The sequence below is a fragment of the Callithrix jacchus genome, chromosome Y (genome assembly GCF_049354715.1).
Source record: "Callithrix jacchus isolate 240 chromosome Y, calJac240_pri, whole genome shotgun sequence".
In the NCBI taxonomy this organism is placed as follows: domain Eukaryota; kingdom Metazoa; phylum Chordata; class Mammalia; order Primates; family Cebidae; genus Callithrix; species Callithrix jacchus.
Genome location: NC_133525.1, coordinates 10217492 through 10243636, shown reverse-complemented (window position 1 = coordinate 10243636; position 26145 = coordinate 10217492). Strand labels below are relative to the sequence as shown.

General features: G+C 48.9%; 1 pseudogene across 1 annotated transcript in view; it reads right to left on the bottom strand.

The window, feature by feature from the left end:
* LOC144581298 (CD99 antigen-like) overlaps nucleotides 1-26145 on the bottom strand; it is a 45629-nt pseudogene that overhangs the window by 9965 nt on the left and 9519 nt on the right. Inside the window, exons 3-6 of the transcript XR_013531914.1 lie at nucleotides 6924-6956; nucleotides 3992-4036; nucleotides 1974-2016; nucleotides 326-394 (exon numbers count right to left, since the gene is read on the bottom strand). The product of XR_013531914.1 is annotated as a CD99 antigen-like (transcript). The remainder of the gene's footprint in view (nucleotides 1-325; nucleotides 395-1973; nucleotides 2017-3991; nucleotides 4037-6923; nucleotides 6957-26145) is intronic.

Below are 26145 nucleotides of genomic sequence, written 5' to 3'. Positions count from 1 at the left end.
GACTCAGGAAAATCACTTGAAACCAGTAGGTGGAGGTTGCAGTGAGACAAGATGGTGCCACTGCACTCCAGCCTGGGTGCCAGAGCAAGACTCTGCCTCAAAAAAAAAAAAAAAAAAAAAAAAAAACGAGCAAACTAAAAGTAAAATCCAAACCGAACATATGTTTTTGAAAAGTACGTTTTCTACTATGTGAACAGGGGCCTTATGCTGTACAGGCAGTCAGTGATCAGCACGCACTCATCTGAAATCACCTCCTCTCAGCTAACATAAATATCACGGAATTCTGAAGAATATGGAGACATCCCACAGGGCCAGAAGCACTTACCAGTGGAAGCAGGCTGGTTGGGGTTTGGATTTGGCCTCGGTTTGGGTGGGTTCGGTGGTGCTGGGCCATCTGTTTGTGAGAGATGAGAGTTGCAATTCTAAGTGCCTTGCAGTAAAGAAAAAGAAAAAGAAAATCAGTTTATGCAGAGATGGTTCCCTGCACGGAAACGGGACCTTGTTCTTTGTCCCGGTGGGGATACCCATACACTGAGAGCCTCCTACCAATGTCCTCCTCTCAACTTTGAGCTACAGTTCTGAATTGAAAGTAGCAAAGACTTGAAACCAACTCAAATGCCCATCAATGACAGACTGGATAAAGACAATGTGGCACATAAACTCTGTGGAATACTATGCAGCCATCAAAAAGGATGAGTTCATGTCCTTTGCAGGGACATGGATGAATCTGGATACCATCATCCTCAGCAAACTGACACAAAAACAGAAAATCAAACACGGCATGTTTGCACTCATAGGTGGGAGTTGATCAATGAGAACACATGGACACAGGAGGGGATCATCACACACTGGGGCCTGTTGGGGGGTGGGGGGGTAGGGGAGGAATAGCAGTGTGTGGGTGGATTTTGGAGGGAGAGCAGGGGGTGGGTGAATCCGGGAGAGAGAGTGTTAGGAGAAATACCTAATGTAGCTGACAGTGGATGGATGCAGCAAACCATCACGGCACGTGTGTACCTGTGTAACAATCCTGCATGATCTGCACATGTACCCCAGAACTTAAAGTATAATTAAGAAAACAAATGAAAGGGGTGTCCGCACCAGCTACAGAATTTCTGGGGCCAAAATAAAAATGCAGGACTCATTTTTCAAGTTCTGTGAAGTATTCCAAGATGGCGGTCACAGAGCAGTGAACCAATATGGCGCCCACGCAAAACCGATATGGCACAACACATGCTCGTGAAGCCAGCGTGGCCAGGGTAGGAACATGTTGGAAATAGATGCTCAGTGCTGGAAAGAAAAATGAGCACTGAGACAAAGGGTCTTTCAGCAACGCAAGTTTTACTTACTCAACTGCAGGAAGGGGACCCCTATCTTGCCACGAGAGTACAATGAACCAAGGAAAACACACACATGTATCCCTGACGCATGTGGGGTCGTCCGTCCTGCCATGTCTGAGCTCCATGGGCTGGACCCAGGCCTCACCATCAAAAACTCGACTGGCTGACAACTTAAAACTTTTCTAAACAGGTGACAGCCACAGAGAGCTGGGACCTGCCTGTGAGCACGTCCATCACTGATATCTTGGTGAAAGTACAAGGACGTAGAATGTCCTACGTGCCTGTGAGCTCGGTGTGTCTAACAGCCACACAGGATGCGGCTTCACAGAGAGTTATGAGCACACTTATTCTTTAACAAGAAAGGGAACTTTAAAAGGGCACTTTTCTACTTCCCACAGCACATTTGTCTCATGTCCTTCTAAAGAGTGTAGGAGTCTTAAAATACATGCACACGTACGGGTTGTCAGCAAAATCCCAATGGCAACAGCAGGAACAAAGCGACACAGCTATTCCCTAGGTTTCCACTGTGAAAACCGGTTCCCGCTATAATCTAAATGGGATAATTCTCTGTGAAATGATCATAATTTGGTGACAATAAGCAGGTCAGCAACCAAGTAGATTAAAGGAGATACTCACTGTGTCCTCCACCACCAAGAGCATCACAAGTCGAAGTCTTCCCCTAAAAGACCAAAAAGAGGTGTTAACACTAAATTTCGGAGAGAAACCAGGAAGGAACCACCTCGTACACAGACACCACAGCTCAGCCAGGATCTCATCAGAAAAAGTGAATTCCTGACCCTTTTTGCATCACTAGTGTCTCAGATGAAAAGGGTAAAAAATAAAGACAGAGAAAGAGCTAGGAGAGCCGCTCTCAGAAGAGGGGCAAGGGAGAAAGGGGGGGGAGAGAGAGAGAGAGAGAGAGAGAGAGAGAGAGAGAGAGAGAGAGAGAGAGAGAGAGAGAGAGAGAATAATTTATAAAGCAATTATGTCATCTGGACGGGGTTGAAACTCCAGCTCTGCCTGCACATGATTTTCTCCTGTTGACTCCCCAACCTACCATCCTCTCCTCCCAGGTCCCGAACACCTTTCGAAAGACAGACCCTAAGAGATGGGGACAACATGACTGTGATCAGATTTAGGCTAGACGGTGTCTGGAATGTGCCTCTAGCAACCCACGTGGGCACCACAACAGACATGAGAATTTGCCATGGCTTCAGATCTTGTCTGCTCGTATGAAGAACGATTTTGAAAACCCAACCGAGATTGAGAATGCTTGCTGGCAATCCACCTAACGGCATGTACTGAGCCATGCTGAGGCACATATGGGAATGTATGCTCCCTTCCTCAAGGAAACCATGATCATGCAAATTCAGACGCTCAAAACTCCTTATACCGTGTTGTCTGGATTATTGCATACTTCAAGGATCTGGAGGCCTGGGGGCCCTTTGCTCACGAGTTGACACTCTAGACAGAAAGTCCAATGATCCACTGGCACTATTAATATTTTATGTGAGAAATCAGAAGTGCTAAGACAAGACAGTGATGCCATAGGTTTTGGCATCATTTTACTCTGTTTTTTTTTTTTTTTTCTTTGTTTTGAGATAGAGTTTCGCTCTGTCGCCCAGGCTGGAGTGCAGTGGTGCAATCTCGGCTCACTGCAACCTCTGCCTCCCAGGTTGAAGTGATTCTCCTGCCTCAGCCTCCTGAGCAGCTGGGATCACAGGTGTGTGCCACCATGCCCAGCTAATTTTTGTATTTTTAGTACAGACAGGGTTTCACTATGTTGGTCAGGCTGGTCTTGAACTCCTGATCTCGTGATCTGCCCACCTCGGCCTCCCAAAGCGCTGCGATTACAGGCATAAGGCACCGCGCCTGGCCAACTGTTACTCTGTTTTTCCCAATGGGCTTTAGCCTTGGGCAATTCCATCATTTGTCCCTTGTTTCTGAGTTTAGTTTGAAAGAACAGCCTTAAGAACAAGTTAGGTGTGTGCCCACAGGTTGAGAGATGAGTCCACTTCTTGGTCATTATGTGGGGGTCTCAGCACCAAATTCTTCATCTCCCAAGAAGTGGAATCTGAAGACAGAGGCTAGCTGCAGTGTGTCACGCCTATAATTGCAGCACTTTGGGAGGCTGAGGCGGCTGGATCACCTGAACACAGGAGTTTGAGACCAGCCTGACTAACATAGTGAAACCTCGTCTCAACTAAAAATACAATGATCAGCTGGGCGTGGTGGCTGGTGTGTGTAGTCCCAGCTACTCAGCGGCTGAGGCAGGAGAATCAGTCGCTTGAACCGGGCAGGGGGTGGTTGCAGTGAGCCAAGATGGCATCATTGCACTCAGGCCTAGGAGACAAGAGTGAGACTCCGTCTCAAAAATAAAAAAAAACAAAACTAAAGACAGAGTCACTGACACCCTTCGAATAAAAGCACCCAGAGATGGTGCCCAAATGACCCCAAAAACATTTTGCATCAGCAACCATTCTCTTACTGGAATCACTGCATGAAATGCCACCACAACACAATTCCAATCTTAACCAGGCGGCATCCGGACCACTCCAATCAGTCATGCCTTTCTGGTTGCCTAAGTCCCGCCCTACTGTCAGAGAAAACGGTGTGTTCTTTTTCTTTGCACACTAGGAGCACAGCTTTCTTACCAGCACTGGGCTTGGGGGTAGGTGTGGCTTTCTTGTCTTCATTGTCTAAAGAGAGAAGACATTTCGGTCAGTAAAAGTTGCAGATGGGAAAACGAGCGCCAGCTCTTCTGTGGTGAAGGATGTTTCATTTTCTTGGAAATAGCTGGAGAATGTGTTTAGGGTTGTTTTTTCTCACCAGCCCCCGCTGGGCTGAGGTTTACAGGAGGACTATTGAGACCAGAAGACAGGCACAGAGGCTGCCGCCGGCCATGGCTTCCAGAGAGACAAGGAGCCTCAACGGTGAATGGGAGTGTGAGTGAGATGTAAGCCACGAAGGCAGAAGAATGAAGAACTTTGCAGAAAAACTGCCCTTTCAGACCCCGAGATGTGCACATAAGAAGGAGACACTGGATTCACAGCGGAAAGCCTGTTCACATTTGTGGGAAGCAGAAAAGTTCCTTTTTAAAGTTTCCTTTCTTATTAAAGAATAACTGTGCTAATAACTCTCTGTGAAGCCCCATCCTATGTGGCTGTTAGACACACCGTGCTCACAGGCACGTAGTACATTCTATGTCCTTGTACTTTCACCAAGATATCAGTGCTGGACGTGCTCACAGCCGGGTCCCAGCTCTCCGTGGCTTTCACCTGTTTAGAAGATTTTAAGTTGTCAGCCAGTTTTACTTTAGATGGTGAGGTCTGGCTCTGGCCCACGGAGATCAGACACAGCAGGAAGGACGACCCCACATGCATCAGGGATAAATGTGTGTGTTTTCCTTTGTTCATTGTACTCTCATGGCACGATGGCTAGTGAGCGTCCCCTCCCTGCAGCCCGGGAATTGAAAACTGCATTTCTGAGAGATCCTTTGTGTCAGTGCTGATTTTATTTTGCAGCACCGAGCATCTATTTCCAACACATTTCTTATAGAAGACACACACTGTTGGCTCCGTCAGACCTCAGCCCAGGCGTCCCCCTCTGAGAATGCAAGTCAGTCAGGAGGAGGTCAAAAGAGCAAGGGCGCCTCCAGGTGTCCCAGTGGCCAAGAAAGGGTAGGCGGTCAGGAAAGATGATCCCCATCAGCATGGTTTCTGCTCAAACCATCTGCATTGCACCGCAGGATCTAAGATTAAAAAGCCGGCCAGGCGCGCTGGCTCATGTCTGCCATCCTCTCACGCCTCGGCACTTTGGGAGGCTGAGGGGGGAGGACTGCTGGAGCACAGATGGTGGAGGCTGTAGGGAGCCAAGATCCCACCACTGCGCTCCAACCTGAGCAACACAGCGAGAACCTGTCCCCCCAAAAAAAGAAAAGGAAAAAAAAAAAGTAAAACGTGAAAAAGTAAAGAGGGCGCGGTCCTGGGTTGAAGCTCATTCCTCCCTAATCCACATTCACCCTAAAGCTCCATATGTGATCTTACTTGGAAAGAGGGTGCTTGCAGTTGTGATTAGTTAAGATGGTTATAGGAGATTAGGACAGGTCCTAGTGACTGATGTCCTAAGAAGAAGGAAATTTGAGTCGGGTGCGGTGGCTCACGTCTGTCATCTCAGCACTTTGGGAGGCCCAGGAGGGCGGATCACCTGCGGTCAGGAATTCGAGACCACCCTGACCAACATGGAGAAACTGTCTCTACTAAAAATACAAAAATTAGCCAGGCATGGTTGTGCATGCCTGTAATGCCAGCTACTAGGGAGCATTGAGGCAGGAGAATCGCTTCAACCTGGGAGGAGGAGGTTGCAGTGAGCTGAGATGGCCCCACTGCACTCCAGCCTGGGCGACAAGAGTGAAACTCCATCTCAGCCAAAAAAAAAAAAGGAAGGCGTAGACCCATGAAGAGAGCAAATACTGATTTCGAGAGAGAGGAATACAAGACTGGACGCCCCTCTCTCTCCTGGGGACCTCCCCCTGCTTACCTCCTCTAGCCCCTTCCCCAGGTGACTGGCAAGTCTGCTCAGCATTTGACCACCTCAGGACTATGAATTATTCCACCAGGGTGGTCCACAGATGTTAACGAGGGCGTCTTGCTTTTCTTCCTCATATAAGACGATAGTTTTTATCCTATGGCAGGTTGACACACACAGGCGGGTCTCCTTCCCCACACTCTGTCCTATGGTGCTTCACAGAGAGTGTGTGTTTTACAAACGGAAGCTTTGCAGCCATCCTGCATCAAGCCAGACCCACGGCATCCAACGACAGGCGCCCACTTCGTCTCTATATCTGCAGTTTTTAAAAATAAGGTATTTCTTTATCTTTTCTTTTTTTTTTAGACAGAGTCTCACTCTGTAGCCCATGCTGGAGTGTAGTGGCATGATCTCAGCTCACTGCAACCTCCGTCTCCTGGGTTCGAGCAACTCTCTGCCTCAGCCTCCCAAAGTGCTGGGATGACAGGTGTGAGCCACCGCGCCTGGCTTAATGAGGTATTTTCAATTAAAATATACTGACTTAGAAGTAATGCTGGCCAGGTGTGGAGGCTCACGCCTGTCATCACAGCACTTTGGGAGGTTGAGGCAGGTGGATAACAAGGTCAGGAGCTCGAGACCAGCCTGGCCAACATGGTGAAACCCCATCTCTACTAAAAGTACAAAAATCAGCGGGGCGTGGTGGCGCACCTGTAATCCCAGTTACTCGGGAGGCTGAGGCAGGAGAATCACTTGACACCAGGAGGCAGAGGTTGCAGTGAGCCTCAGATAGCACCACTGCACTCTAGCCTGGGTGACAGAGCAAGGCTGTGTCTCAAAAAAAAAAAAAAAAAAAAAAAACAAACAAAAAGATATAATGCTGCTTCATACTTAATAGAGTGCAGTTGAGAGTAAGCATAACATATGAACTGGGAAGAGAAAAATTGCTATGATTCCGTTACTGTGGAGGTCTGGGACTGAGCCAGGAACATATGGGGTGTGCCTGTATTTACAACGTTAATATCAAATAATGATGGGATTTTAAAAAATGATGTTACTCACCACTGAGGGCATCAGATGAATCAAAATCATAATCTGAAAGAGAAAAAACGAGTCAGATACAAGGAAGATGAAAGTGCATTCGAAAATTAGAGTGATAAGAAATGATATATGATTTTGTGACTTTTTGTGATATGTAAAGCAGCAACTTTAAAAATTTACAATGTGCTATGATTTCTCTTCTCATTCTAAACATTCACGTTCACACCTAAAGGTAAGAATATGTTAGCCCAGGTTTTAAAGAAATTACGACCTTCGGGCTCAGCGGAAATTAAAACAGTGGAAAACGTGATCATTTGGTGTGAGTAGTATTCCGGAAAGGCAGCGCCTCTGAAATAGACGAATAACAATTTTGAATGTGTACTGAAAAGAACATGGGGAACAAAATTCTCCCTTTTTAGTTGACAATTTTCCTGCCATTACAAACCAAAATATAGTAGAAACACCAGACAACCCAGAAAGACGCACCATTATGCATTAAACAAAATCTCATGGAATCCCTCAGAATGAGAACTGGGAGGGTGGGTGGACTGGCAGCTAAGTGGATGGATGGGTGGGTGGTTGGGTGGATGGATGAATGCATGGATGGATGCATGGGTGGCTGAGTGGATAGATTAATAAGTGGATGGTTGGGTGGATAGTGGGGTGGATGGACAGGTACTTAGGTGGATGAGTGAGAGGATGTACAGTGAGGGGATGGATGGAGGTACGGGTGGATAGGTGGATGCATGAGTACGTGAGTAAGCAGGTAGGTGGATGGATAGATAGGTGGATGGATGGATAGGTGGATAGACAGATAGGTGGATGGATAGATGATGAATGGATAGACAGGTAGATGGGTGGGTGGATACGATGGATAGATGAATGGATGGATGGACAGGCAGATAGGTGGATGGATATGGATGAACAGGTGGATGGATGGATAGATAGGTGGATTAATAGATAGCTAGGTGGATGGATGGATGGATAGACAGGCAGATGGATGTATGGATGGATGGATAGATAGGTGGATGGATGGGTGGATGGATGGATGGATGGATGAATGGATGGATGAATACATGGATGGATGGATGGATGGATAAATGGATAAATAGGTGGATGGATGGATGGATGGATGAATGAATGAATGGATGGACAGATGCATGAATAAATGGATAGATGGATAGATAGGTGGATGGATGTATGGATAGACAGATGGGTGGATGGATGGATGAACGGATGAATGGATGCATGAGTGGGTGAGTAGATGGATTTAATGAGTAGGTGGATGGTTGGGTGGATAGCTCGGTGGATGGACGGGTAGTTAGATGGATGAGTGGGAGGATGTACAGTGAGGGGATGGATGGAGGTACGGGTGGATAGGAGGATGGATGAGTAGGTGAGTAAGTAGGTAGGTGGATGGATGGATAGATGGATGGATGGACAGATAGGTAGATGGGTGGGTGGATAGGTAGATAGATGGATGGAGACAGGTAGATGGGTAGATGGATAAGTAGGTGGATGGATAGATGGCTAGATAGGTGGATGGATGGAGGGATGGATGGATGGATGGATGGATGGATGGATGGATGGATAAAGAGGTGGATGGGTGGATGGATGCATGGATGCATGGGTGGGTGAGTGGATAGAATAATGAGTAGGTGGATGGTTAAGTGGATAGCTGGGTGGATGGACAGATGGATGAGTGGGAGGATATACAGTGAGGGGGTGGATGGAGGTACGGGTGGATAGGAGGATGGATGAGTAGGTAAGTAGGTAGGTGAATGGATGGATGGATGGATAGATAGGTAGATGGGTGGGTGGATAGGTAGATAGATGGATGGAGACAGGTAGATTGGTGGATAGATAGGTGGATGGATGGGAGGATGGATGGATGGATGGATGGGTGGATGGGTGGATGGGTGGATGGATAGATAGGTGGATGGATGGATGGATGGATGGATGGATGGATGGATGGATGGATGCAATCATGGATGTAAGCTCCCGTTTCTATATTTTATTAAAACAATTTCAACACTACTTCAACGTGGCTGTCTTCGACATGTGAAGAAAAGCCAAATTTGGGAAATTTTGGAAAAGTCGACTCTGACTGTTCAGTCAACTGGAGGAAGAGTTAGGACAATCGTCAACATCCATCCACCATCCCACTCCTCAGCACCAAAGGCAGACAACATCTGTCAAGTGTCAGGAAGTAGCAGGTAGTGGGTGGTGAGGGCTCCACAAACCACCCCCGGGGGGTCCCATGAACACCAGGTTGTGTCCAGTTCCACAGCAGGTGCACATGAGCAGTCTAAGCTTCTGTGTGCATAAATGGAGTGTGCCTGTATAGTCAGAGGGGTGTGCGTCTTTGTGTATGTGTGTGTGTGTGTGCACGCATGTATATTTGGGCATCTGCAGTGCACGCATTTGTGAGTTTTGTGTGCATGCACGGGAGTGTAGGTGGGTCCTGTGTATGTATATGTTTATGTGGTTTTGTGTGTGCATATATGCGGTGCATGTATGTGTGGGTTTGTGTATGTGCACATGTGCAGATGTGTTTTGTGTACATGTACAGGTGTATTTTGTGGGTTTCTGTGTGCATATGTGTGTAGTATATTGGTGTGTTTGTGTGCATAGGTGTCAGTGCATGTTCATGTGGGTTTGTGTGTGCATATGTAGGTGTGCATAGTGTGTAGGTGTGTTTCTATGTTCCTATGGATAGACGCATGTATGTGTGGTTGTGTATTGCCTAGGTGTAGGTGTTATGTGTGCCTATGTGTAGATGCATGTATGCGTGGGTTTGTGTGTGTGTATGTGTGTGTGCATAGTGTGTATATGTGTTTTTCATGTGCAGGTATGCAGTGGCATGTATGTGTATGTGCATGTGTCACTGTGTGTATAGGTTTGGGTGTGTTTGTTTGTGCATGTGTAGGTGTGTGTATTGTGGGTGTGTGCATGTGTAAATGTGTATAGTGTGCAGATGTTTCCATCTGTGCACATGTGTAGGTGCATGTGTGCATTTTGTGTGTGCACATGCATCAGTGTGTGCACATGCGTCACTGTGTGTGCACGTTTGGGTTTGTGTGTGCATGTGTAGTTGTGTATAGAGTGCAGTTGTGTTTCTTTCTGTGCATGTGTGTAGGTGCATGTTTTGTGTGTGTGCACATGTGTAGTTGTGTGTGTATGGGTTTGTATGTGCATGGATAGGTGTGTTTTGAATATGTGCGTATGTGTAGCTGTGTCCATGTGTCCTTGCATGCTTGTGTGTGTGTCTGTGTGTACTCATGGCTGCGTGTGTGCTTCCATGTGTATCAACATGAATAGAAAGTAGAGGAAACCCTCAGATCAGCCCGTGGCCCCAAGCCAGCTATCAGAGAGGAGTCCTTTCCACAACCCCAGAGCTTCCAAACAGCTGTTTCTACCACAGAATGCTTGCCAGACACAACAAACACAAATACAGCTCCTCTGCCAGCTCATGGCAGGTCTTTAGACAGCAGCAAGGGGGGATCCCACTGATCCTCAGTAAAATGTAAGGCAGGCACACAGACACGTATATACATCCATTCATGTTCATATGTTTACACAGAAATCTTTAACTGTCCTTTTCAAAGATGTATTATCTTTTTCTTTATTTATATCTTACCTCACGTATTTATTCGTGGTACAAGCACTTCAAATCTACTGTCTTAGCCATTTTCAAGCATACTACGCATTCTTTCTTTATTATTATACAGTTCTGGGGTATGCGTGTAGAAAGTGTGGGTTTGTTACACAGGTATACATGTGCCACAGTGGTTTGCTGCATCCATCACCCCTTCATCTACATTAGGTATTTCTCCTAATGTTAGCCCTCCCTAATCCCTCCACCCCCTGCTGGCCCTCCCCTAGCCCCCCACCCCACAACAGGCCCTGGTGTGTGATGTTCCCCTCCCTGTGTCCAAGTATTGTTTTACAGCCACTTATGAGTGAGGACATGCAGTATTTGGTTTTCTGTTCTTGTGTCAGTTGCTGAGAATGATGGTTTCCAGCTTCATCCATCTCCTTGCAAAGGACACAAACTCATCCATTTTTATGGCTGCATAGTATTCCATGGTGTCTTCCATGGAATTTCTTCCTCCGGTGTATCATTGATGGGCATTTGAACTGGTTCCAGGTCTTTGCTATTGTGAACCGTGCCGCAATGAACGTACGTGTGCATGTGTCTTTACAGTTGAATGTTAGATAACAAACAACTCCATCAAAAAGTGGGCAAAGTGTATGAACAGACACTTCTCAAAGGAAGACATATGTGAGGCCAACAAACATAAGAAAGAGAGGTCATCATCACTGGTCATCAGAGAAATGCAAATCAAAACCACAGTGAGATACCATCTCACGCCAGTTAGAATGGCGATCATTACAAAATCTGGGGACAACCGATGCTGGAGAGGATGTGGAGAAACAGAAACACTTTTACACTGCTGGTGGGAGTGTAAATTAGTTCAACCTTTGTGGAAGACAGTGTGACGCTTCCTCAAGGACCTGGAAATAGAAATTCCATTTGACCCAGCAATCCCATGACTGGGTATATACCCAAAGGACTATAAAGCATACGGTGCATTCTTACTAACCACAGTCTCTGTGAGTACAATAGATTCCTTGAACTGGTCTCTTCCTCTCTGTTGGAAACACTGTATCCTTTAATTAAACATCACTTCCCCGCTTCTCCCCCAGCCCCTTGGTAACCACCATGCCACTCTGCTCCTATGAGTTGGGCGTTTTTAGATTACATGTGAGTGTGTTTCGGTGGTAGGGTGTTAGCGTTTCTGCGCCTGGCTTACTTCACTAAACAGCATCACCTCTGGTTCTATCTACATTGTTGCAAATGGTAGGACCTCCTTCTTTTTCAAGGCTGAATACTATTCCACTGTGCCTATACCCCGTTTTCTTTCTTCATTTAATAGCTTTATGGGGCACAGTTTACCTACCATTAAATGCACTCGTTCTAGGTGTGTAAATTCCTGACTTTTAGAGAATGGGCAGAGTTGATGGCCCCGTTTCCTTCATGCGTTCTGCCCGACAGGCTGTTCTGTGGACTGCGTGTCTTGGCTGCTGTGAATGGCATGCGATAGATGTGGAAAGGCAGTGTCTCTCTGACATACTGAATTCCTTTCCTTTTCTTATCTCAACTATCTATATATGGGGACTTGCCCTGACTTGCTGGGAATGCCCGAAGGCTTAGAAGTCACCTCTACATGTCTATATATGTATTTTTGTAACAGAGAGACTGCTAGATCAATTCCTGTTTCTATTTCCTTGAAACTCTCTTCCCCAGAAATGACAGAACTTTGAGCTTCCTTAAGGCCTACCTCTGTTACTGCCTCAGTAGTAGGCATGACTTCTAAACCTCATGGGTATTCCCAGCAAGTGACAGCCGGTCCCCACCCTCTCCACCCCAACAAAGAGATTCCAAGAGTAGATAACATATTCTTTAGAAAGATGAGCTCTTTAGAAAGGTAGGAGGACTTAGTAATAAACAGAGAGAATCCTCAGAATGCTTAAAAAAAAACAGCAGCAGCAATGACAAAAACAAACAAACAAAAAACCCACACTTATGAAAGTGAAATACGGGTATTATTTTTATGTGTCATCCTTCTTACTTCAATAATTTCACCCTCATAAAGAGAAGATCACAGACACCATCACCAAGGAAACAAAACAAAGCAAAATAGGACAATCCCCTTCAAGTGACTCATCCTCGAAAACTTCAGGAAATACTCAGAAAACAGCAGTCAAGGGGAAAGGAGACTAATTCCTCGGAAGGTTTCTAAGACCACGGATAAAGAAAATGTGGCACACAGACACCATGGAATACTATGCAGCCATAAAAAAGGATGAGTTCATGTCCTTTGCAGGGACATGGATGAAGCTGGAAACCATCATTCTCTGCAAAGGGACACAAGAACAGAAAACCAAATGCCTCATGTTCTCACTCATAAGTGGGTGTTGAACAGTGAGAATACACTGACACAGGAAGGGGAAACATCACACACCGGGGCCTGTTGGGAGTGGGGGGGCTAGGGGAGGGATAGCAGGGGGTGGGGGGCTGGGGAGGGATAGCAGGAATGGGGGAATTGGTGAGGGAGAGTATTAGGAGAAATGTCTAACGTAGATGATGGGACGATGGAGGCAGCAAACCACCACGGCACATGTATACCTATGTAACAATCCTGCACACTATGCACATGTACCCCAGAATTTAAAGTATAATTTTAAAAAAAGAGGCCAGGTGCAGTGGCTCATGGATGTAATCCCAGCTCTTTGGGAGGCCAAGGCAGGCAGATCATGAGGCCAGGTGTTCAAGACCAGCCTGGCCAAGATGTTGAAACCCCGTCTTTACTAAAAATACAAAAATTAGCCAGGCACAGTGGTAGGCGCCTGTAATCCCAGCTACTCAGGAGGTTGAGGCAGGAGAATCACTTGAACCCAAGGGATGGAAATTGCAGTGAGCCGAGATCACGCCACCACTGCACTCCAGCCTGGGCGACAGAGTGAGACTCTGTCTTAAAAAAAAAAAAAAAAGGTAAAAAAGAATACCATGGTTCTGTCTTCTTCTCTCACTCACAGCAGAACGCAAGAAACTCAGGTATCAGGAGGCGGCCTTCATTCCCCAGGATGCCCCATGGCTGGAAGACGGTGGTCAAAGCAGGACCTCTCCTCTCAGGCTCCCTCCCACCCCCTTCACTGCCATCCATGCCCAGCTGCCTGACACAGAATACGCAGTCCAAGCCTGAGGATGGCTACACATTTCCACCGAAAGGGTGTGTCAGGTACAAAATTGCAGGGCACCAGGGAAACGAAGCATGATCTCGATGCTTCCCTCGGGCAGGAAAGGGCTCCTGGTTTGCTGAGTCTTTGCATCTGTCCCTGGGCCTTGGAATGGGACAGAGGGGGGTGTGCTGGGGGAAGGGGGCAGGTTTTGCCCACCCAGATGTTTCCAATTCTCCCCCAACCACCTTGGGCTTTCCGTCCATGCTTCTTGCTGGCCAGCCTCTGGCTTCACCGGCTCCTCATGTGCTCTTTGCAACCAAGCCACATTTTGGATTTTTCTAACGAAGACCCTGGGTGTATGTGTGCATGTCTGTGTACGTGCATGTGCACGGGTGGATGTGATTGTGTGTGCATGTGTATTTCACAGATGCATGTTTATGCATTCATGTGGTTTATGTGCAGGAATGTGTGTGGCCATGTGTGTATGCATGAGTGTGTGGTGTGAGCACACACGTGTGCATACCTATGTGTCTGTATGTGCATTGCATGTGTGTCCACACATCATGAGGATGTGCTATTATGTGCATGTGTATTTCATAGATGCATGCTTGTGTGTTCATGTGGTTTCTGTGTGTGCACCCATGTGTGTGCATCTATGTGCGTGCCTGTGTATGTGTGCATGCACGCCTGTGTCTGTCCGTCTGCTTGATGACACTGTCTCCATGGCCCGCGACCTCCCTGGCCCAGCTTGCCCCTCCCATCCTCCTCCATCATCACCCGAATCCACCGGCCTCGTCCTCCACATGACTTCCCATCCTGCTCATAGCCACTGACCTGGAACCCGGTATCACTGGGAAGCTCCCTTCTTTCCCTGCTCCACCTTCCCTCCCACAGTGAGGCTGCACCCACAGTGAGGACTCCCAGGCCCACTTAGTGTTCCTTCCACTGACCCCAACCCCTCCTCCATGGCTGTCACACAAACCCACTAGCAGGGGAGGGTACAGGCCCTGCCAGCACCAGCATCACCCCCGCACAAGTCTGCACTGCCAGCTTTCCCAGTGCTTCAGGACTACGGCTGATGTCACCACCGCGTGCCCAAACCCACTGCTCCCTGGACCCTATGCTCAGCCAACAGGGTCCAAGACAAGTCTGGTAGTGCATGGCAAAGGACACAGTGTGCCCTCCCAGCCTCCACCCCTTCTCCTGCCATCTGCCCTCAGCCCCTGTCCCTGAAGAACTCCCCGAGTCCCGCAGCAGGAGCTTGTCTCCCAGTCTTATCTGTGGGCTGGCGTCACTCCAGGATGGCTGAAGGACAAGGTCACCACAGGAGAGACAAGCCCAAGCACTCTATCAGGAACCTCGGGCCCTTGACCTCAGACTCCATCTCCCACAGCTGGGGCAGGCCCTCCGCTGCTTGCAACGCCTCCTTTCCCCAGAGTTCCACCCTCACCGTTTTCTCCTGGACTGAGAAACACTTAAGACAGCTCCACAAACGCCACACGATAGAGAGTAGGGGAGAAAGGGAGGGCAGAAGCTCTCGGTTTCACATAGCGGCCTTCATCACTCATACTAAGGCAGTCACACTCCCTGCTGGACTCTGGTGCTGCACACACCTCTGAGGCTAATCTTCCAGGTATGTGTGTGAGGGATGGACGCCCCCAGGTGTGTGAGGTATGGAGTCCCCCAGGTGTGTGAGGGATGGAGTCCCCCAGGTATGTGAGGGATGGAGTCCCCCAGGTGTGTGTGAGGGATGCAGTCCCCCAGGTGTGTGAGGGATGGACTCCCCCAGGTGTGTGAGGGATGGATGCCCCCAGGGTGTGTGAGGGATGTAGTCCCCAAGGTGTGTGAGGGATGGAGTCCCCCAGGTGTGAGGGATGGACACCCCCAGGTGTGTGAGGGATGGATGCGCCCAGGTGTGTGAGGGATGGACTCCCCCAGGTGTGTGTGAGGGATGGAGTCCCCCAGTGTGTGAGGGATGGAGTCCCCCAGGTGTGTGTGAGGGATGGAGTCCCCCAGGTGTGTGAGGGATGGAGTCCCCCAGGTGTGAGTAGGATGGACTCCCCCAGGTGTGTGAGGGATGCAGTCTCCCAGGTATGTATAAATGGATACAGATGCATGTGCTATGGGCTTGAAGCCTCATGGGGAAGCAAACCCAGTCAACAATCCCAACAGTGAGTAAACGAATCTCTCTAATGAATCTTCCATCTCATCAAAGTCCACGGCTCTCTTCATTTCCAAGGCCTCGTCTTCCAATTCATCACATTCCCTGGGCTTTTTCAGGTGGTGGGCAGGAAATTGTGGGCTCCCCACAGACACCCCTACTTCCCTTTTTGCTCCTGAAACTGACCTCCAGCAAAACCCACCCAGCAGGAGCTGCAAGCAGGCCCTCAGAAGAGGGAGCCTGGGAGAGAACGCAGGTGCCCGGTGTGGAATGTTCAGCTTCTCTGCAAACTTGCAAGGAGACCACACAATCAGCAGAACCCCCGACCTCCACTGCAGTTTCTAACAGGCCCACTCGAAGCTCCAGATGTTTCTGGTACAAGGCCAGGAAACTCACCAGGACAAGGGGGAATGGACCACAGATGTTATGAGTCACCCTGAGAACACACTTTCTTTTTTTTTTTAATATGAAGTTTCACTCTCGTTACCCAGACTGGAGTGCAATGGCGCGATCTCGGCTCACTGCAACCTCCGCCTCCTGGGTTCAGGCAATTCTCCCACCTCAGCCTCCTGAGTAGCTGGGATTACAGGCATGCGACACCATGCCCAGCTAATTTTTTTCTATTTTTAGTAAAGACAGGGTTTCACCATGTTGACCAAGATGGTCTCGATCTCTTGACCTCGTGATCCACCTGACTCGGCCTCCCAAAGTGCTGGGATTACAGGCGTGAGCCACTGTGCCCGGCCAGAACACACTTTCTACTGACTCAAACCGTGTTTTTCGCTTCACATCAGCCAGGCAACTCGAAATGCAGGAGGGACCCACAGTGACATCCCCAAGGCCATGTGGCACATTTGAGCTCCTGCGGAAGGTGAGCAGGGCTTGTACAAAGTACGAATGCCCTCCACCCTGGCAATGGCAGGAATGCGCTCCACCTGGGCAAACTCAGAGAGTCCTTACCTGGATTCGATCCCATCCCATCCATCCCCTCCCCTCCCCTCCCCTCTACTACCTGGACTCCCCTCTCTCCCTCTCTCCCTCTCCCCTTTCTTCCACTCCCCTCCTCTCCTCCGCTCTCTCCTCCACTCCCCTACCTTCCCCTCTCCGTTCTCTCCCCCTCCCCTCATCTCTTTTCTCCCCTCCCCTCTCCCTATCTCCATCCCCTTCCCTCTTTTCTCCCCCTCCCCTCCTTCTTTCTCCCCCTCCCCTCCCCTCCCCTCCCCTCTACTACCTGGACTCCCCCTATCTCTCTCCCTCTCCCCTCCCTTTCACTCCCTTCCTTTCCTCTTCTCTCTCCCTCCCCTCCCTTCCTTTCTCCCCTCTTCTCTCCCCGTCTCCCTCCCCTTCCCTCTTTTCTCCCCCTCCCCTCCTCCTCTCTCCTTCTCCCCTCCACTCCCCTCTCTTCTCCTCCCCTCCAGTACCTGGATTCCCCTCCCCTACCTTCCCCTCTCCCTTCTCTCATACTCCCCTCACCTTCTCTCTTCCCCTCTACTCCTCCTCTCCCTCTCTCCTCCCCTCCATTATTCCTCTTTACCCTCCCCTCTCCATCTCTCCTCACCTCTCCCCTCTCCTCCCCTCCTCTCCCCTTCTCTCTCCCCCTCCTCTCCTTTCTCCCTCCCCTCACCTCCCCTCTCCTCCCCACCAGTACCTGGATTCCCCTCCCCTACCTTCCCCTCTCCCTTCTCTCGTCCTCCCCTCACTTTCTCTCTTCCCCTCCCCTCCCCTCTTCTCCTCCTCTCCCTCTCCCCTCCCCTTCCTTCCTCCTCTTTACCCTCCCCTCTCCCCTCTCCTCACCTCTCCCCTCCTCTTCTCTCCCCTCTCCTCCCCTTCTCTCTCCCCCTCCTCTCCTTTCTCCCCCTCCTCTCCCCTCCCCTCCCCTTTAGAGACAGAGTCTTGTTCTGTTGCCCAGGGCTAGAGTGCAGTGGCACAATCTCAACTCACTGCAACCTCTGCCCCTGGGGTTCAAGGGATTCTTCTGCCTCAGTCTCCCGAGTAGCTGAGACTACAGGCAGGCACCACCACCATGCCCGGCTAATTTTTGTTTTTTTTAGCAGAGACGGGGTTTCATCATGTTGGCCAGGCTGGTCTCAAACTCCTGACCTCAAGTGATCTGTCCACCTCGGCCCCCCAAAGTGTTGCGATTCCAGGCGTGAGTCACTGCGCCGGACACTTGTGTTCTCTTAAACCCTATCGTGATACCATTCACGTGTTCCACATAAAAATAAAAATAAGGTGGTTCCAAGATTCCTCCCACTTTTGGGTTTTCATAAGAACATAATCATTACACAGGAATAGCAGTAGCCAAGGACGTCATTTACCAGTGCTCTCTGGGTGCCTGCAGGCTTCTCCGTAGTAACATTCATTCTGCATTAATGGTGGGAGGATGTACACCCCGCCACTGGCCTGCGTGCCCCTGACGGAAATGTCCTATTCACTCCCCGACACTGGCCAGCGTCCAGTTCGCTCAGTCCCAGCATCACTCCGGATGCCCGCACCTGCTGATGACCACTTCCGTCCTCACCTGCCCCTGCTGGTTTTTCACACCCTTTGCCAAAGCCCACTAAACACGGAAACTTTCTGAACGTTCTGGAAAGGAGGAGGAGGAGGAGGTGCAGAGGGCATGTCTGTGCTCTTCCCTCACTGCGGTGTGCTTTGATGCCAGGCAAAGGGTTTTTCTTGGTGGTGTTTTTTTTTTTTTTTTTGGAGGTGGGGTGGAACCAGTCACATAGTCTGCCCTTTTCATTCTAGGTTTGGGGGGCCTCTGGAAGGGTCCCCAACCTAGAGATAATCGTGGTGAAAAGAAAGCTCAGAACAGTGAAAGAGAAAATGCCTCTACATGCCAGGCACAGTCACTCATGACTGTTATCTCAGCACTTTGGGAGGCTGAAGCAGGCAGATCACAAGGTCAAGAGTTCCAGACCAGCCTGGACAATGTGGTGAAACCCCATTTCTACTAAAAAATACAAAAAAGGGGAAAAGGGGCACTAGGCACAGTGGCTCCTGCCTATAATCCCAGCACTTCAGGAGGCCGAGGTGGTTGGGTCCCCTGAGGTCAGGAATTCATGACCATCCCGGCCAACATGGATAAACCCCACCTATACTAAAATAAACAAAAAAACAAAAATCAGCTGAGCATAGTGACAGGCACCTGTAGTCTAAGCTACTCAGGAGGCTGAGGCAGGAAAATCAGCTTGAACCCAGAAGGCGGAGGCTGTAGTGAGCCGAGATCGTGCCCCTGCACTCCAGCCTGGGCAACAGAGCAAGACTCTGTCTCAAAGAAAAAATCAGCTGGACATGGTGGTGAGCGCCTGCAGACCCAGCTACTCCGGAGACTGAGGCAGGGGAATAGCTGGAACCCGGGAGGCGAAGGTTGTAGTGAGCCGAGGTTGAGCCGCTGCACTCCGGCCTGGGCGGCAGAGTGAGACTCCGTCTCAAAAGCAAAAAAGAAAAGAAAAAAGAAAATGCCTGAACACCGGATGGAGCAGCAGAAATTTCATGTGGGAATAGCAGCAGGCAGTTGATACATTTCTTACTATTTTATTCAAATGGTTGAAACACCCTTATTTTTCTGTTGCTAAAAACGGAATTGCTCTGGAAGTGCTGTCCTCTTTTTCAAGATGTGTCACCGGGGAGATGACTGGTCACAGGATACGGTTTCCAGGAGACAAAAGTAACTTCAGGGCAACTCAGACACACCATGGTGACTGCAGTTATCACCAGCACCTGGAGTATTTGCAAATGACCAGGAGTCCATTCGTGAGTGTTCTCACCACACACACACACACACACACACACACACAAAATCCTGCAAAGTCTGTGAGGTCATGCATATTTAAAACTATTCCACCATGAATGCATGTACATCAAGACACCACTTGCCACTGCATAGATACAATGTGTATTTGTCAATTAAAAGAAATAAACACATCATTAAAATAAATCTGGCTCCTAGATCTTTGGTGTCATAAATAGTTTCTGAAATACACCAGAGCACCATAGTTGCAGAACTACCCCAGGGCTGCCTCCAGCATCCTGTCAGTAAGTGGACTTGTGCCAGCAACTGAATAACTGAGTATAGAAAACACGACGTAATCGCTGCAACAGATCACGGACGAGAGCAAGGAATTCCACGTGCACCCGACAGCCTACACTTTAGATGTGGCCGCTGAGTCACACACAGACTGTTCACGCCAGGGAAAGGCATGAAAGCAGGGGCTGGCAGTGGCCCCTGGGCTCTGGAAACTTTCTCTGCCTGTGAACTACACATAGGAATGGGCTTTGTGTCTCTAGCCATAGTTAAACTCGCCTCTCTGTCTTACAAGCTTGAAAACTATATACAGGTGCCCAGGCACCATGGCTCACACTTATAATCCCAACACTTTGAAAGGCCAAGGAGGGAGGATCGCTTGAGCCTAGGAGTTCAAGATCAGCCTGGGCGACAGGATGAAACCCCGTCTTTACAAAAAAAAAATAATGCAAAAATTAGACAGGTGTGGTGGTGCACACCATGGTCCCGGCTACTTGGGAGGCTGAGGTGGGAGGATGGCCTGAGTCTGGGGAGGTTAAGGTTGCAGGGAGCTGAGATTGTGCCACAGTGCTCCAGCCTGTAAAACAGAGAGAGACCCTGCCTCAAAAAAATAGGCAGAATGTGGTGGCTCACGCCTGTAATCCCAGCGCTTTGGGAGATTGAGGCAGGCAGATCATTGAGGTCAGGAGTTGGAGACCAGCCTGGCCAACATGGCAAAACCCCTTCTCTACTAAATTAGCTGAGCATGGTGGCGTGTGCCTGTAGTCCCAGCCACTCAGGAGCCTGAGGCAGGAGAATCTCTTGAACTCGGCAGGTGGAGGTTGCAGTGAGCTGACATTGCACCACAGCACTCCAGCCTGGGTGACAGAACAAGACTGTCTCAAAAGAAAAGTGTGTGTGTGTGTGTGTGTATGTGTAGATATACATTCTGAAATATATATATATAATTGGAAACATACATATATTCAGAAATATATAAACATTACAGATTTATATGTGGAATTATATGCAGTTTAACCACCTGCATGTGTCTGTGTGTGTGTGTGTGTGTGTGTGTGTGTGTGTGTATTTCAAAAACATATATATTTTGAGCCTCAAAACTCCTGAAGGAAAGAGTTTTGTTTGGGCTGGGCTGAGCATGCCTTTTACATGAATTTATTTCTGTGTGTGTGTGTGTGTGTGTGTGTGTTTCAAAAACATATATAGAGAGAGAGCCTCAAAACTCCTCCAGGTAGGAGTTTTGTTTGGGCTGGGCTGAGCATGCCTTTTATATGTATATATTTCTGTGTGTGTGTGTGTGTGTGTGTGTGTGTGTGTGTGTGTGTGTGTTTCAAAAACATATATAGAGAGAGAGCCTCAAAACTCCTCCAGGTAGGAGTTTTGTTTGGGCTGGGCTGAGCATGCCTTTTATATGTATATATTTCTGTGTGTGCATGTGTGTGTGTGTGTGCACATGGTTAAATTGATTATAATTCCTTGTCTGAGGTGGCCCAAGGTGACATCTTGGCTTCATCCTGTGATGACAGCACGAGGGTGCAGAGGTGATGTAACAAGCTAAGCTCTTTTCTGTAATTTTACTATACGTTAGGTAAGAAGTGGGAAGCTTTCTTTTGTTCTCCTGCCATCACTCTGGGACCGTCCCCTGAGCTGTGCCAAGTTTTACATAAAGCCAGAGAATGGTATGAAGGTTGGGTCTGGGCTCAGCACGTCTCACACCAGCGGCTCTCAGAATCTCCCAGCGAGGGGCTTGGGGAGATAAGAAACCCCGGGTCTCAGCCCCAGACATTTTGATTTTGTGGTCTGGGGTGAGGCTCATGAATCTGCATATTTTTTCTTTTTTGAGACAGAGTCTTGCTCTGTCCCCAGGCTGGAGTATACTGGCACGATCTCTGCTCACTGAAACTTCTGTCTCCCGGGTTCAAGGTATTCCCCTGCCTCAGCCTCCTGAGTAACTGAGAGTACAGGCAACTCCAGCACACCCAGCTGACTTCTGTGTGTGTGTGTATTTTAGTAGACACGGGGTTTCACCATGTTGGCCAGGATGGTCTCGATCTCCTGACCTCATGATCCACCCACCTCTGCCTCCCAAAGTGCCAGGATTACCAGCATGAGTCACTGTGCCCGGCCAAACCTGCATTTTTAACAAACTTCAGGGTGATGCTGAAGGACTCTACCTTCAGGAGTTTTGGGGCTCAGAGGACAGCAAGGCAGGGCTACCCGGGGTTCCCCACTCTCTGTCCCTATCACCCCTTCCGCAGGCAGATGCTAGCTCCAGGTCATGTCCCTACAGGAAACTGAGTCATTACCTCCCAAGGCTAATGTGGAAACGGGAAACTGACTTAGAGTCCTCAGGACTTTTTCCAGCCTCATCCCCAGCCACTTCCCAGCTGGTGTCTCACACTGGTCTCTGCCCTGTTGGTTGGGAATAGCTCCAAATAACCCCTCCTCCACCAGTCCCGGTCCCAACTGTTAGCCCTTTGCAGAGCCCTTGGTGTCTCTGTAAAATGATGCAAGGCCAACACACACACACACACACACACACACGATACATAGACACACACACAGACACAGAGGCACACTCACAGACATACACAGACACACACACACAAACACACATACACAGACACACAGGCACACACAAAGATACACACATAGGCACACACACAGAGAAACACAGACACACAGGCACACACCAGAAACAGACATAGACACAGGCACACACAAACACACACAGACACACACACTCAGTAACACAGAGACACATACAGAGACAGACACACACAGAGACACACACACAGGCACACACAGACACACAGGCACACACATACACAGGCAGAGGCACAGATACACAGAAACAGACACACAGGCACACAAACACACAGTCACACATACAGACACACACATAGACAAACACACACAGAAAGACACACGCACACAGTAACACACACAGAGACACATACTGACACACACACAGAGACACAGGCACACTCACAGACACAGACATACACAGACACATGCAGAGACACACAGGACACATACAGAGACACAGGCACACACACACACACGGACACACAGGCACACATACAGATAAACAGGCACATACATGCAGAAACACAGACACAAACATACAGGCACACACACAGAAACAGACACACACAGACATACAGACACAGACACACAGGCACATATACAAACACACACATACATATACAGACACATACATAGAAACACAGACACACAGAGATATACACAGTAACACACAGAGACATACTGACACACATACACACACACAGAGTCACAGACACAAACACAGACACACAGGCAGACACACAGACACATACACAGAGACACAGGCACACACATACACACACACAGACAGAGACACACAGGCACACACACACAGTCACACATACAGACACACACGCACAGAGACACACACAGACACATACTGACACAAACACACACAGAAACACACACAGACACAGAGGCACACTCACAGACATACACAGACACACACAGGCACACACACATACACACACAGGCATATATACAGATACACAGACAGGCATACACACACAGAAACACAGACACACAGACACACACAGACACATACAGACACACGTACTCACAGAGACACAGACACACAGGCACACACAGAGACACACAGACACACACAAAGCAGCTCAGATTGTTCATTACGGCTTTGTTATTCAAAGCAGTGACATTTCACGAAGTCTCGGCGAACACTGAATTAGCACACAGCGAACCATTGCTCCTAGGGAAAGACCGGGCTAGCTTCCCAGAGGTCATCAACCCATCAACACCTAAGCCCGTCTTGCGTGGGTTTCTGTTTGAAGACACGGTAGTGAATACACATCGTGGAGTCACTCACATTGGTCTTGAAGCTGATAGCACTGAAACTTGTGCCTAAATGAAGCTCATCAGGTGTGTATTTCCGCAGGAGAGCATCCTAGCTTCCCCATACTTAGGGACGTGAGGTACCACCTCAGCAAAGACCTGGGGATATTTGAAAGAGCAAATTCACTGACAAAAAGTGGGAAAACACAAAACCCAGCACTCGAGTAGACCTTGAAGAGAACCCTGTTGACCGTATGCGGTGGCACAAGAAGGCAGTGAGTGTTTTGCTTTGTTGAACTTCAACTGAGAACACGGGGTATTGAGAAGCTCAATTCTGGCCAGGCGTGGCGGCTCACGCCTGTAATCCCAGCACTTTGGGAAGCCGAGGCAGGTGGATCCCCTAAGGCCGGGAGTTCGAGATTACCCTGGCCAACATGACGAAACTCTGTCCCTTCTAAAAACACAAACAATTACCCAGGCACCTGTCATCCCAGCTACTTGGGAAGCTGAGGCAGGAGAATCACTTGAACCCGGGAGGTGGAGGTTACAGTGAGCTGAGATCATGCCACTGCATTCCAGCTCTGTCCTGGCTGACAGAGTAAGACTCCGTCTCAGAAAAAGAAACAAAAAAGAACTTCAGTTTTTCTGCTGTTCTGTGTATGTAGAAAACATGCCGGGTGTAAGGAGAGGAACAGAAAGGTAACGACTGGATCTGGGCTCTATACCACGGTGATGAAATAATCTGCACAGCAAACCCTCGTGACATGTGTCTACCTATGGAAGAAACTCTCACGTGTATCCCCGAATCAAAAATGAAAGTTCCAAATAAAAAAAAAAAATTACATGCCGGGAATATTGATCAGAGGATTACACATGCATTTTAGCAAGTTCACAAATACAGAATCCTTGAATGATGAAGGTTGTGTGTACACAGATTAAAACAATTAGGGTGTTTGTCATGGTTTCCAAAATATATCATTGCCTTTCTCAGAAAATTTAAAAGCCCTCACCCTTGCAATATCCTGTGAATTAGGTTGTTACACAATGGGACTGATACAGGGGTGTCCTAGTCGGGGGAGGGAAGGGTCACAGAATTTGGGCCCCTCATCTGCCTCATTGCATCCTCTATCAGGCCATGAAAGTGTATCCCTTCTTTCTGAACGGGGAAAACTTCTATTCACCCCTCAAGGCTGTGGCAGAATGTCACCTTCTCCAGGAAGTCCTCTGTGATCCTCTTCCCTGGCCAACCCACATTCTTTCTCACAAGCATTTGTAAGAGGCGATTTGTAAGGGCTTTGCAGTTTAAGGAGCACAGCTGCAGTCTCCAGTTCTCAACTCCAGCAGCAAATGACACACATCTGAGGGGTTTTCCTAAGTCCTGATGCCCGAGCCAATTAAATCAGAAACTTTCCGAGGTGAGACGCAGGTGTCTATATGTTAAAGCCTACCCATGTGATGCAAACATGTGATCGACTCTGCAGGAGGCACCTGTTACAGATTCTTACCTCCTTAGTATGTCTTAAGAGGGCTTGTAACTTCTCTTCTACCTCTGCTGACTTACCCACGCTCTGCTAAAAATAGCGCCGGCCCCTCCAACCTGTTCTCCATGCTATTACCCAAAGAGGGGCCTTCAGCAGGTTAAGTGTCCCTGCAGAGCTGTCTGCATCAAACCCTTCAGGGGAACTTACATCTGCACTCCTTGGCAACGGCAACAGAGGCAGCCATGATACGGCTCTGCAGCTCCTATAGTCTGAGATGAACTGCAGCCTCCCCACCCTCACTTACTGCTTCTCTACAGGGTGAGACAGTCTTCCTCTTCCTTACGTCTGTCTTCCTCTGCTCATTCTTGGAAGCTTAGCGTCCAGGGGGGGCCCCTCCTGGGAGAACTCTCTCTGATGCCCTGAGCGAGTGTGGTCCCTGCTCTGTGCTTCCAGACCTCCAGGGCTTCCATGCCCAAATTGATACCCTGGTCGTTACTGCCCAGGCAGAGAACACAGAACAGGGACCAGGTATGTCTTCTCTGTGCCCACAGCAAACAGCACCAAGAACACAGGTAGCATTTAACTTCAGCCTATGTTGGCTAAAGGAATACACAAGAGAGCCAAGGACTGGGAGGGAGCATGAATGGCAGGTACGTGGATGGATGGGTGGGTGCATGGATGGAAGGGTGGGTGGGAGGGTGCATGGATGGATGGGTGGGAGGGTGCGTGGATGGATGGGTGGGAGGGTGCATACATGGGTGTGGCGGTGGGTGTGTGGATGCATGGGTGGGTGGGTGGGTGGGTTGTGGATGGATGCATGGATGGATGGATGCATGGATGCACGAATGCATGGCTGCATGGGTGGGTGAGTGGATAAATTAGTGAGTAGGTGAATAGTTGGGTGGATAGCTGGGTGGATGGACGGCTTGGCTGGATGAGTGGAAGGATGGGCAGTGATGGGATGGATGG